We start from the raw sequence: 13,135 nt of genomic DNA, 5'->3' as shown, positions 1-13,135 counted from the left end.
GAGAAAAGGGGGGGAGAGTTATTTTACGACACGACTCGTAAAATCTGTACGGTCAGCAACGTTTCGTCCGGCTGTTAAGGGAAAGTGGTCGGTGTCTGTTTCCACCAAAGATTTATGTTTCGAAAGTTCAAACCAAATATTTGATCGTGGAAAAAAACTTGGTTCGTATTTACGATTGAATCGGTTTAATCGTCCCGAAACAAATTGTCCAATCAATTTTTCAAAAAAGCTCTCAAACAGAGGAAATTTTTATCCCATCTCTGTAAGATTAAACAGCCGCCTCCCCCCGCGTAACGAATGCCACGCGGGCTACGATTCGATTTGTAAAACACGAGAGAAAAAAATTTTTTTCCTCCAAAGGAATTTTATCAACGTACGATTAAAATCGAAACGGAAATTACAATTTATCCGGAGAATTTCAGTTGTACCCTTCTCTCTCTCTCTCTCTTTCTCTCTCTGTTGTAACTCTGCAATTCCAATTACCAGCGACGAACGGAAATAAATAAGCAAGCGAACGAACGTCAACAAAAGTATTCTAATTTCATCCCTTTCCCTCTCCTCCTCCGTGGTGGCCATTTCCATTTTCATTTTTTTTTACGATCGTTTCTACGATCGTTTCCATTTTTATTTTTATTTTTTTCTTTTTTTTTTACACAGTCGAGCACAAACACGGGACACAAGGATGATTCTATTAGTCCGCAGCTGTGGAAAACGCTTATTATAAAAATCTTTATTCCATCGGTTTACGACGCGCGAGGGCAGATATTACTCTGAAGTGTCTATCGACGATCTCGACGTGTCGTTCATCGTTTATTTCCCTCTTCTTCCAACGCGGCCTTCTTCGTCCTTCCCTCTTCTTCCTGCCAACGTCCTCGGCGGCGGCGTTAAATGTGTAAGCGATAAAAGTATCTCTGCCGTGGAGAACGCGTCGTTTTATGTACTTTCTGCATTTCTTTAAGGTCCTGCCGGATACCCGTCGTAAATTCGTCGCTGCTTCTTCCCCTCTCCTCGTCCCTCCTCGAATGAAGAAGCTTTGCATCTTTCGAGCGTCATCATCCCGATCATGCAACGATTTCGAAATTTATCGCTCGCGTGCCGCCACAATCGCTGATCGTGCGTTTTAAGAACACCGTGAACCGTTCTCTCTCATCTTGAAGAGATGATATATGTGTATATGTGTTTGTGTTTGTATTTGTGTGTGTGCGTGCATGTAGGTGTATGTATGTTTGTGTGTATTTATGTGTGTTTGTGTTTGTGTGCGTGTAGCTGTGTATGTTTATGTGTGTTTATGTGTGTTTGTGTTTGTGTGCGTGTAGCTGTGTATGTTTTGTGTGTGTTTATCTGTGTTTGTGTTTGTGTGTGTTTATGTGTGTTTATGTGTGTTTGTATGTGTGTAGATGTGTGTAGGTGTGTGTGATGTGTCTGTGATGTGTGTGTGATGTGTGTGATGTGTACATCCATATTCGCTGCCACGAGGATGTAATCAAGCTTAATCTTGAGAGTCGGAGTTGTTATTATCTTGAGAGCTTAAGATCAGAAGCATAACAACGTGCGCGTTATTCTCTCTTCTGGTTTTAAGAGGTGGAGAGTGGGAGGGGAAATAAGGGCTGTAAAAGCGAAAACCAGAGAGAGTCGTCTCTTAAGGAAAAAATCATTGGGTTGGAGGAAAAAATTCATCGCGATTATATTTAGAAAAATATTTTAAAAAAAGAATGAAATGAGAATAGATAGTTCGTTGCGCGAGTTTTCGTATCAACGATTAAACTAGTTGGGATTATTTGACAGTTGTTGCGCCACTTATTCTCGTTCTATCATTCTTTTATATTTTATTCTATGCCACCTGTTCTTTCTGTCTTCTTGAAATAATGCTACGTAAATTGCTACGTATGCATTCAATCATAATATGGCATCTTTATTTCTATAGTTACTGGCTATTTTACATTCAGTTATACATTCAAGTTATAGCCGTTCTTAACCATTAATCTTTACTCACTTTTCACGATCTTTTCTTATTCCTTGACATGGTTTTTTCTTTTCTTTCTTTTTTTTCCCCTCAACGATCATTAAATCGGTTCGTCTTGAAGCCAATAATTAAAAACGTGATGATTCTAAGAAAATCGTTCGAATCTTTTTCATGTATCTCACGGGATCACAGATAGCATTAAAGGGAAAAAAAGGAGTATAAAGTTTCTCCTTTCGAAAACCGGAACAATTTATTCAATCGTGAACGAAATAAATTGTACCACTATCCGCAACTGGCATCGTTCCGTTGCACGTCTGACAGCAAATGTCTACTAATTTTATCTAGCACCGCAAGGGTTACGACTCAATTGTTTCGATTTATTCCAAGCCGTATATATTTCGTTTAATCGATCCGACGGACACTTTCTTTCTCCGATAATAGATAGCGAATGATTATTCGATACAATCACGTGTCGATTGCTCGTTATAATCAATCAATCGGTCTTTTTAAACTATTCAACTAATCAATCGAGTAAGTAATATTGACAAATCGTTTCATTTTCTTTTATTAAATTACAGATAAAATTAAAAGATTCAAGAAATTAGCTGTTAAAATTTTCAGTTTCGATATGTGATTCGTGAATGTGATTACGATCAGGATATCCAATCCAATTCGTGCGTGAAAAGGAATATTATATAAGTAGATAAGTTGGAGCAAGTATCTTTCTTAACAAGAAGCAAGAACTTTCATCCGATCAGACACGTAGAATACGATCGAAATAGAGTCAAGTAGGATAGACGTTGAGTATGATTATAGAAGTGAAGCAGAAATTCTCAGACATATGAATGGAACTTTACCTTGTCAGACAGGCGGAATAAAGATTGTACATGATCGGACAGCTAGAACAGGATTTTATGGCGACCCATCTGCACTCGTCACGAAAGCTTTGCACTTGCGAAAAGCGCAAAATGCTAACCTATTTATTTCTACAAATATAAGGTAGCATATTCAGTAGCATATTTCAGATTTATATTTATTTATATTTCATTGAACGATCAAGAATAATAATGAAATTGGATATGTATCTATATAAATGATAATAAACGAGAACAAAATAGAGAAGTATGACCTCTACAAAGATTTCATAAAGAAAACAAATCTAGTAAGTATTTATAATTAAAAAAATATACACATCGTAATAAAATAATAAATAATATAGCCATTCATTATTCATATTAATATTTAGATAAGGAGAATAGACAAGTAAGTGAAATAAGACCACCAATTCAAGGTACAGAATAGATCTAGCATTTTACAGAATATAGAATGAAATTATTTCATTCAATCATCCAAATCTGTAAGTAAAATCAATATTAATTTATTTTCATTATATTTTAATATATTACATATAGTATGAAATTTTTTTAGATAGAATAATATGATAACTTGAATATCTTGTTCGTTTTTAAGTAATATTAAAAAATATCTTATATTAAAGTTGAATGATTTCGATAGAGATATTTTCTGATGTTATTAATTTTTTAGTAAATAGACATATATAGATCCAAATATATAAAGTTAAATTTATATCTTGCTTAAAAATTATAAATTATTAATACATCGATAGATGCAATGTCATATTCTATAAAAATTTATTTATTTATAAAGAAATTATTAGTTTATAAGATAGTGAATAAAATAACAAAATTAAATTTGAAAAATCATTTTCCTGGCTATTTACGAAAAAATTATTAACATCAGAATATAATATTTTCAAAAATTGTTCAACTTTTATCTGTATTTTTAATATTCTTAAAAGCAAATGAGATACTGCTGGTAATAAAATACGATGGTCATTCATAGAAATCGTTTACCACCCGTCAATGATGAATACGCAAATTGTAAGTACCATTAAAAATAATATTATTATAAGTATCTTAGAATTAAGAAAACTGATAAAAAATATTTGTTGTAGCAAAACAGAACTAAAGGCTAAGGATGGAAAATACAATAAATATTTAAGGTAAGTACAAGGTAAGTATTTTAGAATTAAGGAAACTGTTTAAAAAAATGTTTAATTCAAGATCGAAGAACAAAAAGGTAAGTATGGAAAAGGTAAGTATTCAAGGTAAGTATAAGGTAAGTATTTTAGAATTAAGGAAACTGTTTAAAAAAATGATTAATTCAAGATAGAAGAATTAAAAGGTAAGTATGGAAAAGGTAAGTATTTAAGGTAAGTATAAGGTAAGTATTTTAGAATTAAGGAAACTGTTTAAAAAAATGATTAATTCAAGATAGAAGAACTAAAAGGTAAGTATGGAAAAGGTAAATATTTAAGGTAAATATTTAGCAAAATATCGTATTACCTCTTTACATATCATATTCTCCTGTTAAAAAGTCGGAATTTTGGGCGAGGAACTTAGAAACTTTCGTCTCTGTCTACAAATTTTTAGTGCCACCTCTTTACATATCATATTCTCCTGTTACAAAGTCGGAATTTTGGGCTAGGAACTTAGAAACCTTCGTCTCTGTCTAAAAATTTTTAGTGCCACCTCTTTACATATCATATTCTCCTGTTAAAAAGTCGGAATTTTGGGCGAGGAACTTAGAAATCTTCGCTTCTGTCTAAAAATTTTTAGTGCCACCTCTTTACATATCATATTCTCCTGTTAAAAAGTCGGAATTTTGGGCGAGGAACTTAGAAACCTTCGTCTCTGTCTAAAAATTTTTAGTGCCACCTCTTTACATATCATATTCTCCTGTTAAAAAGTCGGAATTTTGGGCGAGGAACTTAGAAACTTTCGTCTCTGTCTACAAATTTTTAGTGCCACCTCTTTACATATCATATTCTCCTGTTACAAAGTCGGAATTTTGGGCTAGGAACTTAGAAACCTTCGTCTCTGTCTAAAAATTTTCAGTGCCACCTCTTTACATATCATATTCTCCTGTTAAAAAGTCGGAATTTTGGACGAGGAACTTAGAAATCTTCGCTTCAGTCTAAAAATTTTTAGTGCCACCTCTTTACATATCATATTCTCCTGCTAAAAAGTCGGAATTTTGGACGAGGAACTTAGAAACTTTGGCCTCTGTCTAAAAATTTTTAGTGCCACCTCTTTACATATCATATTCTCCTGTTAAAAAGTCGGAATTTTGGGCGAGGAACTTAGAAACCTTCGCCTCTGTCTAAAAATTTTTAGTGCCACCTCTTTACATATCATATTCTCCTGTTAAAAAGTCGGAATTTTGGACGAGGAACTTAGAAACCTTCGCCTCTGTCTAAAAATTTTTAGTGCCACCTCTTTACATATTATATTCTCCTGTTAAAAAGTCGGAATTTTGGGCGAGGAACTTAGAAATCTTCGCTTCTGTCTAAAAATTTTTAGTGCCACCTCTTTACATATCATATTCTCCTGTTAAAAAGTCGGAATTTTGGGCGAGGAACTTAGAAACCTTCGTCTCTGTCTAAAAATTTTTAGTGCCACCTCTTTACATATCATATTCTCCTGTTAAAAAGTCGGAATTTTGGGCGAGGAACTTAGAAACCTTCGTCTCTGTCTAAAAATTTTTAGTGCCACCTCTTTACATATCATATTCTCCTGTTAAAAAGTCGGAATTTTGGGCGAGGAACTTAGAAACCTTCGTCTCTGTCTAAAAATTTTTAGTGCCACCTCTTTACATATCATATTCTCCTGTTAAAAAGTCGGAATTTTGGGCGAGGAACTTAGAAACCTTCGCCTCTGTCTAAAAATTTTTAGTGCCACCTCTTTACATATCATATTCTCCTGTTAAAAAGTCGGAATTTTGGCGAGGAACTTAGAAACTTCGTCTCTGTCTAAAAATTTTTAGTGCCACCTCTTTACATATCATATTCTCCTGTTAAAAAGTCGGAATTTTGGGCGAGGAACTTAGAAACCTTCGTCTCTGTCTAAAAATTTTTAGTGCCACCTCTTTACATATCATATTCTCCTGTTAAAAAGTCGGAATTTTGGGCGAGGAACTTAGAAACCTTCGTCTCTGTCTAAAAATTTTTAGTGCCACCTCTTTACATATCATATTCTCCTGTTAAAAAGTCGGAATTTTGGGCGAGGAACTTAGAAACTTTCGTCTCTGTCTAAAAATTTTTAGTGCCACCTCTTTACATATCATATTCTCCTGTTAAAAAGTCGGAATTTTGGACGAGGAACTTAGAAACCTTCGTCTCTGTCTAAAAATTTTTAGTGCCACCTCTTTACATATCATATTCTCCTGTTAAAAAGTCGGAATTTTGGGCGAGGAACTTAGAAACCTTCGTCTCTGTCTAAAAATTTTTAGTGCCACCTCTTTACATATCATATTCTCCTGTTAAAAAGTCGGAATTTTGGGCGAGGAACTAGAAACCTTCGCCTCTGTCTAAAAATTTTTAGTGCCACCTCTTTACATATCATATTCTCCTGTTAAAAAGTCGGAATTTGGGCGAGGAACTTAGAAACCTTCGTCTCTGTCTAAAAATTTTTAGTGCCACCTCTTTACATATCATATTCTCCTGTTAAAAAGTCGGAATTTTGGGCGAGGAACTTAGAAACCTTCGCTCTGTCTAAAAATTTTTAGTGCCACCTCTTTACATATCATATTCTCCTGTTAAAAAGTCGGAATTTTGGGCGAGGAACTTAGAAACCTTCGTCTCTGTCTAAAAATTTTTAGTGCCACCTCTTTACATATCATATTCTCCTGTTAAAAAGTCGGAATTTTGGGCGAGGAACTTAGAAACCTTCGCCTCTGTCTAAAAATTTTTAGTGCCACCTCTTTACATATCATATTCTCCTGTTAAAAGTCGGAATTTTGGCGAGGAACTTAGAAACCTTCGTCTCTGTCTAAAAATTTTTAGTGCCACCTCTTTACATATCATATTCTCCTGTTAAAAAGTCGGAATTTTGGGCGAGGAACTTAGAAACTTCGTCTCTGTCTAAAAATTTTTAGTGCCACCTCTTACATATCATATTCTCCTGTTAAAAAGTCGGAATTTTGGGCGAGGAACTTAGAAACTTCGTCTTGTCTAAAAATTTTTAGTGCCACCTCTTTACATATCATATTCTCCTGTTAAAAAGTCGGAATTTTGGGCGAGGAACTTAGAAACCTTCGCCTCTGTCTAAAAATTTTTAGTGCCACCTCTTTACATATCATATTCTCCTGTTAAAATTTGGAATTTTGGGCGAGGAACTTAGAAACTTTCGTCTCTGTCTAAAAATTTTTAGTGCCACCTCTTTACATATCATATTCTCCTGTTAAAAAATCGGAATTTTGGGCGAGGAACTTAGAAATCTTCGCTTCTGTCTAAAAATTTTTAGTGCCACCTCTTTACATATCATATTCTCCTGTTAAAAAGTCGGAATTTTGGGCGAGGAACTTAGAAACCTTCGCCTCTGTCTAAAAATTTTTAGTGCCACCTCTTTACATATCATATTCTCCTGTTAAAAAGTCGGAATTTTGGGCGAGGAACTTAGAAACCTTCGTCTCTGTCTAGGAATTTTTAGTGCCACCTCTTTACATATCATATTCTCCTGTTAAAAAGTCGGAATTTTGGGCGAGGAACTTAGAAACTTTCGTCTCTGTCTAAAAATTTTTAGTGCCACCTCTTTACATATCATATTCTCCTGTTAAAAAGTCGGAATTTTGGACGAGGAACTTAGAAACCTTCGTCTCTGTCTAAAAATTTTTAGTGCCACCTCTTTACATATCATATTCTCCTGTTAAAAAGTCGGAATTTTGGGCGAGGAACTTAGAAACCTTCGTCTCTGTCTAAAAATTTTTAGTGCCACCTCTTTACATATCATATTCTCCTGTTAAAAAGTCGGAATTTTGGGCGAGGAACATAGAAACCTTCGCCTCTGTCTAAAAATTTTTAGTGCCACCTCTTTACATATCATATTCTCCTGTTAAAAAGTCGGAATTTTGGGCGAGGAACTTAGAAACCTTCGTCTCTGTCTAAAAATTTTTAGTGCCACCTCTTTACATATCATATTCTCCTGTTAAAAAGTCGGAATTTTGGGCGAGGAACTTAGAAACCTTCGCCTCTGTCTAAAAATTTTTAGTGCCACCTCTTTACATATCATATTCTCCTGTTAAAAAGTCGAAATTTTGGGCGAGGAACTTAGAAACCTTCGTCTCTGTCTAAAAATTTTTAGTGCCACCTCTTTACATATCATATTCTCCTGTTAAAAAGTCGGAATTTTGGGCGAGGAACTTAGAAACCTTCGCCTCTGTCTAAAAATTTTTAGTGCCACCTCTTTACATATCATATTCTCCTGTTAAAAAGTCGGAACTTTGGGCGAGGAACTTAGAAACCTTCGTCTCTGTCTAAAAATTTTTAGTGCCACCTCTTTACATATCATATTCTCCTGTTAAAAAATCGGAATTTTGGGCGAGGAACTTAGAAATCTTCGCTTCTGTCTAAAAATTTTTAGTGCCACCTCTTTACATATCATATTCTCCTGTTAAAAAGTCGGAACTTTGGGCGAGGAACTTAGAAACCTTCGTCTCTGTCTAAAAATTTTTAGTGCCACCTCTTTACATATCATATTCTCCTGTTAAAAAGTCGGAATTTTGGGCGAGGAACTTAGAAACCTTCGTCTCTGTCTAAAAATTTTTAGTGCCACCTCTTTACATATCATATTCTCCTGTTAAAAAGTCGGAATTTTGGACGTGGAACTTAGAAACCTTCGCCTCTGTCTAAAAATTTTCAGTGCCACCTCTTTACATATCATATTCTCCTGTTAAAAAGTCGGAATTTTGGGCGAGGAACTTAGAAACCTTCGTCTCTGTCTAGGAATTTTTAGTGCCACCTCTTTACATATTATATTCTCCTGTTAAGAAGTCGGAAATTTTCGCCAATAATTGTCGAAATTGTAATTGTTCAAAAATTCCATGTGCCACCTCCTTTAAAGTTATATTCTCCTAATCAGAAATCGTAAAATTTTCTAAAAATCCTGGCTGGCTATCCGAAAATTTTGAATGTTGAAATTCTTGGAATCATTTGCCGTGTTACCTCTTTATGTTTTATATTTTCCTAATACACAATTGAAATTTCAGCAAAATGTTTGCCAAAATTTTCGATTTTGTAACAGGAAAATATAAGCATAAGGAAGGTGTCGCGAATAATTTTTCCAAGATTTTTCTAATTCATAATTTTGTGCCATTGGCAGATATTTTTGACTGTATTTTATGATTTTGTATTAGGGGAATATAATCTTTTTGGAGGTGTCACGCAGAATCCTTTCGAGTTATATATACTTACCTTTTATACTTACCTGTATGCATATTTGCCACATAAACATGCATTTTACAGACCTATATTTCTTTTCTTTTTTTTTTAATTTTTTTCAACATTTTACTTAAGACTAAATTAATTTATTGAATATTGTGTTTTACTTACCTTTTATATTTTGATTTCTTATTATCTTTTGTTTAGAGAATATATTATCATGAATTTTTTAGTTATGCGAGAAAATTGAATGAAAAGGATGTTTCTCAATTAATTATATTTTTTTGTAAAAATTAAAATTATAATAATATTTTGTGAAGAAATATTGATGACAGCAAATGAAGACATATCTGAAAGAAATATATAAGTATGTAATAATTATTAAACTATAAAAATTATGAAAAACTAAAAGTTTGAATCGAGGATGATATTTTCCTAATAAAAATTTGTAAAATTGATTGAAAATCCTGACTGGCTATCCGAAAACTTTAAGTCTTAGAATTCCGGAAAATATATCTTGTGCCATCTCTTTACATATTATGTTCTCCTAATGAAAAATCGATATTTTAGACTGTAAAATATTTTTTTAATTTCTCGATTTTATAACAGGAGAATATAATCATAAAGAAGATGGCACGTGATATTTTTCGAGGATTTTCATAACTCAAAATTTTGTGCCATCGGCAGAAATTTTTATCTATATTTTACAATTCTTTATTAAGATAATATAAATGAAGAAGGGAAATTTGACATGGGAAAATTGTTTCGAATTTAATATACTTATCTTTTATACTTACATTTTTTTAAGGAACTATCGTTTTAATTATTTTTAAATCAATTCTCTTAATTCTAATAAACATATCACTTTTGTCCCATTCTCCAAAACTTTTGTTTCGTTCGCGCACAAAGTCAAATTGAATTATACTTTCCCAAGAAAAATTTTTTGCCAAAATTGCGTGGATTCAGGATTTTTCTAAAAATTTCTTACCTCCTCTTCACATATTATATTCTCCTAATAAAATATCGAAATAAATCATTTACTTACAATTATTTCGTGCCTGATCATTCCATTCTATATCAGTAATATAAACGAATTGTAATCGTGCTATAAGTAATATAACGACCTTGATGATCAGACTCATGTTTCCTCCTCCATCTCTCGACCAGACTTAATTGACTCATGATCTTTCCTTTCCCTTTTAAAATCCACCGCCTTGAAATAAGAATTTTGGAATTACATACATTATCATCACACTTACCGATATCGAATAAGAGATTCACAACGATTGTCGATACACCATTACTTTCTACACCATTACTTTAAACCCGGCCGTGCACGCGGGACAAAGAGCGTAAATCAAGTCCAAAATCCTGTGGCTGGCGAGGGCAGCCTCGAGCGAAGACGATGATCGATTTTCATAGCGGTCGATTTGTACCGGAAGCCCGGTTCTTGCCACGATAACAATTATCGCTAAGTGGCGAACGATGAGAGTGGGTCGAGCGGGAATACGAAACATGGCCCTCGTACGGTCGCTATTAGTGCCTCATTAATAACGTCGCTCGCCCGTGGTACCGGTGATTTAGTGGATCGAACGTGGCGCGCGCCAACCATCCACGTTCACCCCGAAAGAGAAAATAACGACCGACGACCACGTCAATCTCTTCCTGTAGGGCGAGGATTGGGGGGGAAGGAGGGATTCGTTCTTCCTCCGCCGGCCAGAAATTGCCGCTAACGAAGACGTTGTCGTGGGCTCTCGAACGAGAGAAAAGGCTGGGGAGGAAAGGATTCCACGTCGGTGAATCAAGGCCTTTGTATTCGTTGTTACGTGCTCTCACCTCGATGGACACGCGAGGTAACAAGGAGCAAGCGGTGTTCCGTTATTAGGCAGCAGGTGGCAAAATTCCTTGGACGACGTGACGGCACAGACGGTGAATTTAAGTGGAAAGCAATGCTTTGCACCTTGACCGTGCTTTAATCAATCTTTCATCGGTGTCTACACGAGGCTATTGGGCAGCTGGTCCTTTGTAAATAAATGAAATTGGTCGAAACACTAGACGCTTCTCCTTCTTATGCCACTGTTCATCATGCGTGCTCCGAGATAAATCTATTAAAGATTGAAAGAAAAAGTAAATTGGAGTAAAGTAAGAGGGAAAGATTTTGTGAAACTCTTCTGACAACAAGAGATATCGAAATGATAATTCTATCCTCGTTAAGTTAAAGTGTTCCAATTTCTAGTATTTCCAAGAAATCTGAAATGTCTCTTAATCAATTATAGTTAAATTAAACCGTTTATACAAACTGTTTCTATATTTCAATCACAAGATTGAATGAAACACAATAAAGAAAGTACTTTACAAATAATCTATGAAACTTAAAAATCCCCTCAATCCATCTCTCTCCGTAGTTTCCAACACGCAACATCTCGAAATCGATTCTCGTATCGACTCGGATTCGAGCGTAAAATTTTTAGATGCAGTTTTACCGCGCCGCTTCCAGATAGCGACTACTAAAAACACACAGTATTCTTTATTTTACCTTCGATATATATATATATATATATATATATATATATATATATATATATATATATAGGCGCGCGCTTATCGCGATATGCACCCTCGAACGCGACGAGAATCGAATTCCATCGATTCACGAGCACGATATACTCGGCTTTTGGCAGAGCGCATATATTGGTTATGCAAAACGGTCGATGCCGGAACGATGACAATTAAAGATAGAAGAGACAGAGAGAGAGAGAGATAGGTCGGTGCAAGCTTCTTGTCGATCTATGGAAAGCGGGATGGGTGGTGATTTCCTGTTTGGCATCGCGCACTGGACTCTCGACATATTCGGCATCCGGCTCTCTTGGCGGTGCTTCAGAAAACTTGCGAGACTCGTGCAATGGAAAGTGTATCAATCACTCAATATCCGCGGCCTAAAGTATGGCCGAGCAGCAGTTTGTTTGAGCGAAGATTTTCCTACGGCCATGTGTTCGTGGCACGGGGCCAGCTCGAAATTACTCGCGTAACTTTTAGATGAAAGGGGGAGGAGAGAGGGGTATCGTAAAAATTGTCCGATATTTTTTTTTAAATATAAATGAAACGTTTCCCTCCCACGAATGGAATGGATTTCGAGAATAAACTCTCTCTCTCTCTCTCTCTCTCTGTCTTCTTTCAATTATTTCCCGAAGTTGTGTACCCGGTCAATTTTAGATAAGACACGAATGCTTTCCGTTTCTCCAGATAGACTTGATATAAACGATTGTATAAAATATGAATTGCAGAGAGTATCGATATGGTTGAGTAATCGTTTTTCTTTTTTTTTTATGATAGAAAAGTGTAATAGAAAAATCGTTTAAAATAATAAAACACGAGTTATTCCCCGAATACATTCGAAAACAATTATCGACATTCGATTTGTTTCAATCATTTCACGATGAATTCCTTCTCGATTTATTATACACGTTTTTCAATTCAAACTTAGACAATTTATTTCCAGAAACTGTTATTAACGCAGTACACCATTTAAAAAATGATCGAGTATCGAGTATAAAAATTAATTTTCCACTTCCAAAAATCCGCCTATCCCTTCTCCGTCCCCCCGATATTTTTTTACGCGAATTAATCGAGGGCGACAGCGCTACGCAAGATTAAAGATTAAAAATTCCGTAAACGATTCGGTTCCACATTATCGGTTCAAATCGATCAATCTTCCCCGGGACCCAATATCCACACACTGTCGTAATCCACACAAAAGGATCGGGAATCGAAGCGTCCAACCCATCGACCCATCCGTCCATCCTATCGAGCCTGTTTACCGCTGGTAACCCTTCAATCAGCGCGGCTGTGCCGCTTTGCACAGAGTGGCCACTCGATAATGGCGGAGTTGAGCGTGCATCCGGTTTCCACCAAACCCTCTCTCCTCTCCTTCCTCT

The 13,135-nt window shown here is 35.4% G+C and overlaps 1 protein-coding gene and 1 long non-coding RNA gene across 9 annotated transcripts in view; one reads left to right on the top strand and one right to left on the bottom strand.

Moving 5' to 3' along the window:
* Positions 1 to 13,135, top strand: part of LOC724195 (B-cell receptor CD22) — a 309,575-nt gene that overhangs the window by 133,644 nt on the left and 162,796 nt on the right. The gene's annotated exons all lie outside the window — the stretch shown is intronic.
* On the bottom strand, positions 10,246 to 11,301 carry LOC102655531. Its single transcript, XR_003305689.1, has 2 exons — positions 11,037 to 11,301; positions 10,246 to 10,971 (listed from the first exon to the last, which is right to left on the bottom strand). It is a non-coding gene; the product is annotated as an uncharacterized LOC102655531 (long non-coding RNA).

The sequence above is a fragment of the Apis mellifera genome, linkage group LG1 (assembly GCF_003254395.2).
Source record: "Apis mellifera strain DH4 linkage group LG1, Amel_HAv3.1, whole genome shotgun sequence".
In the NCBI taxonomy this organism is placed as follows: Eukaryota; Metazoa; Arthropoda; class Insecta; order Hymenoptera; family Apidae; genus Apis; species Apis mellifera.
Note: the sequence above shows the minus strand (reverse complement) of the source record. Positions and strands in the feature narration are given on the sequence as shown.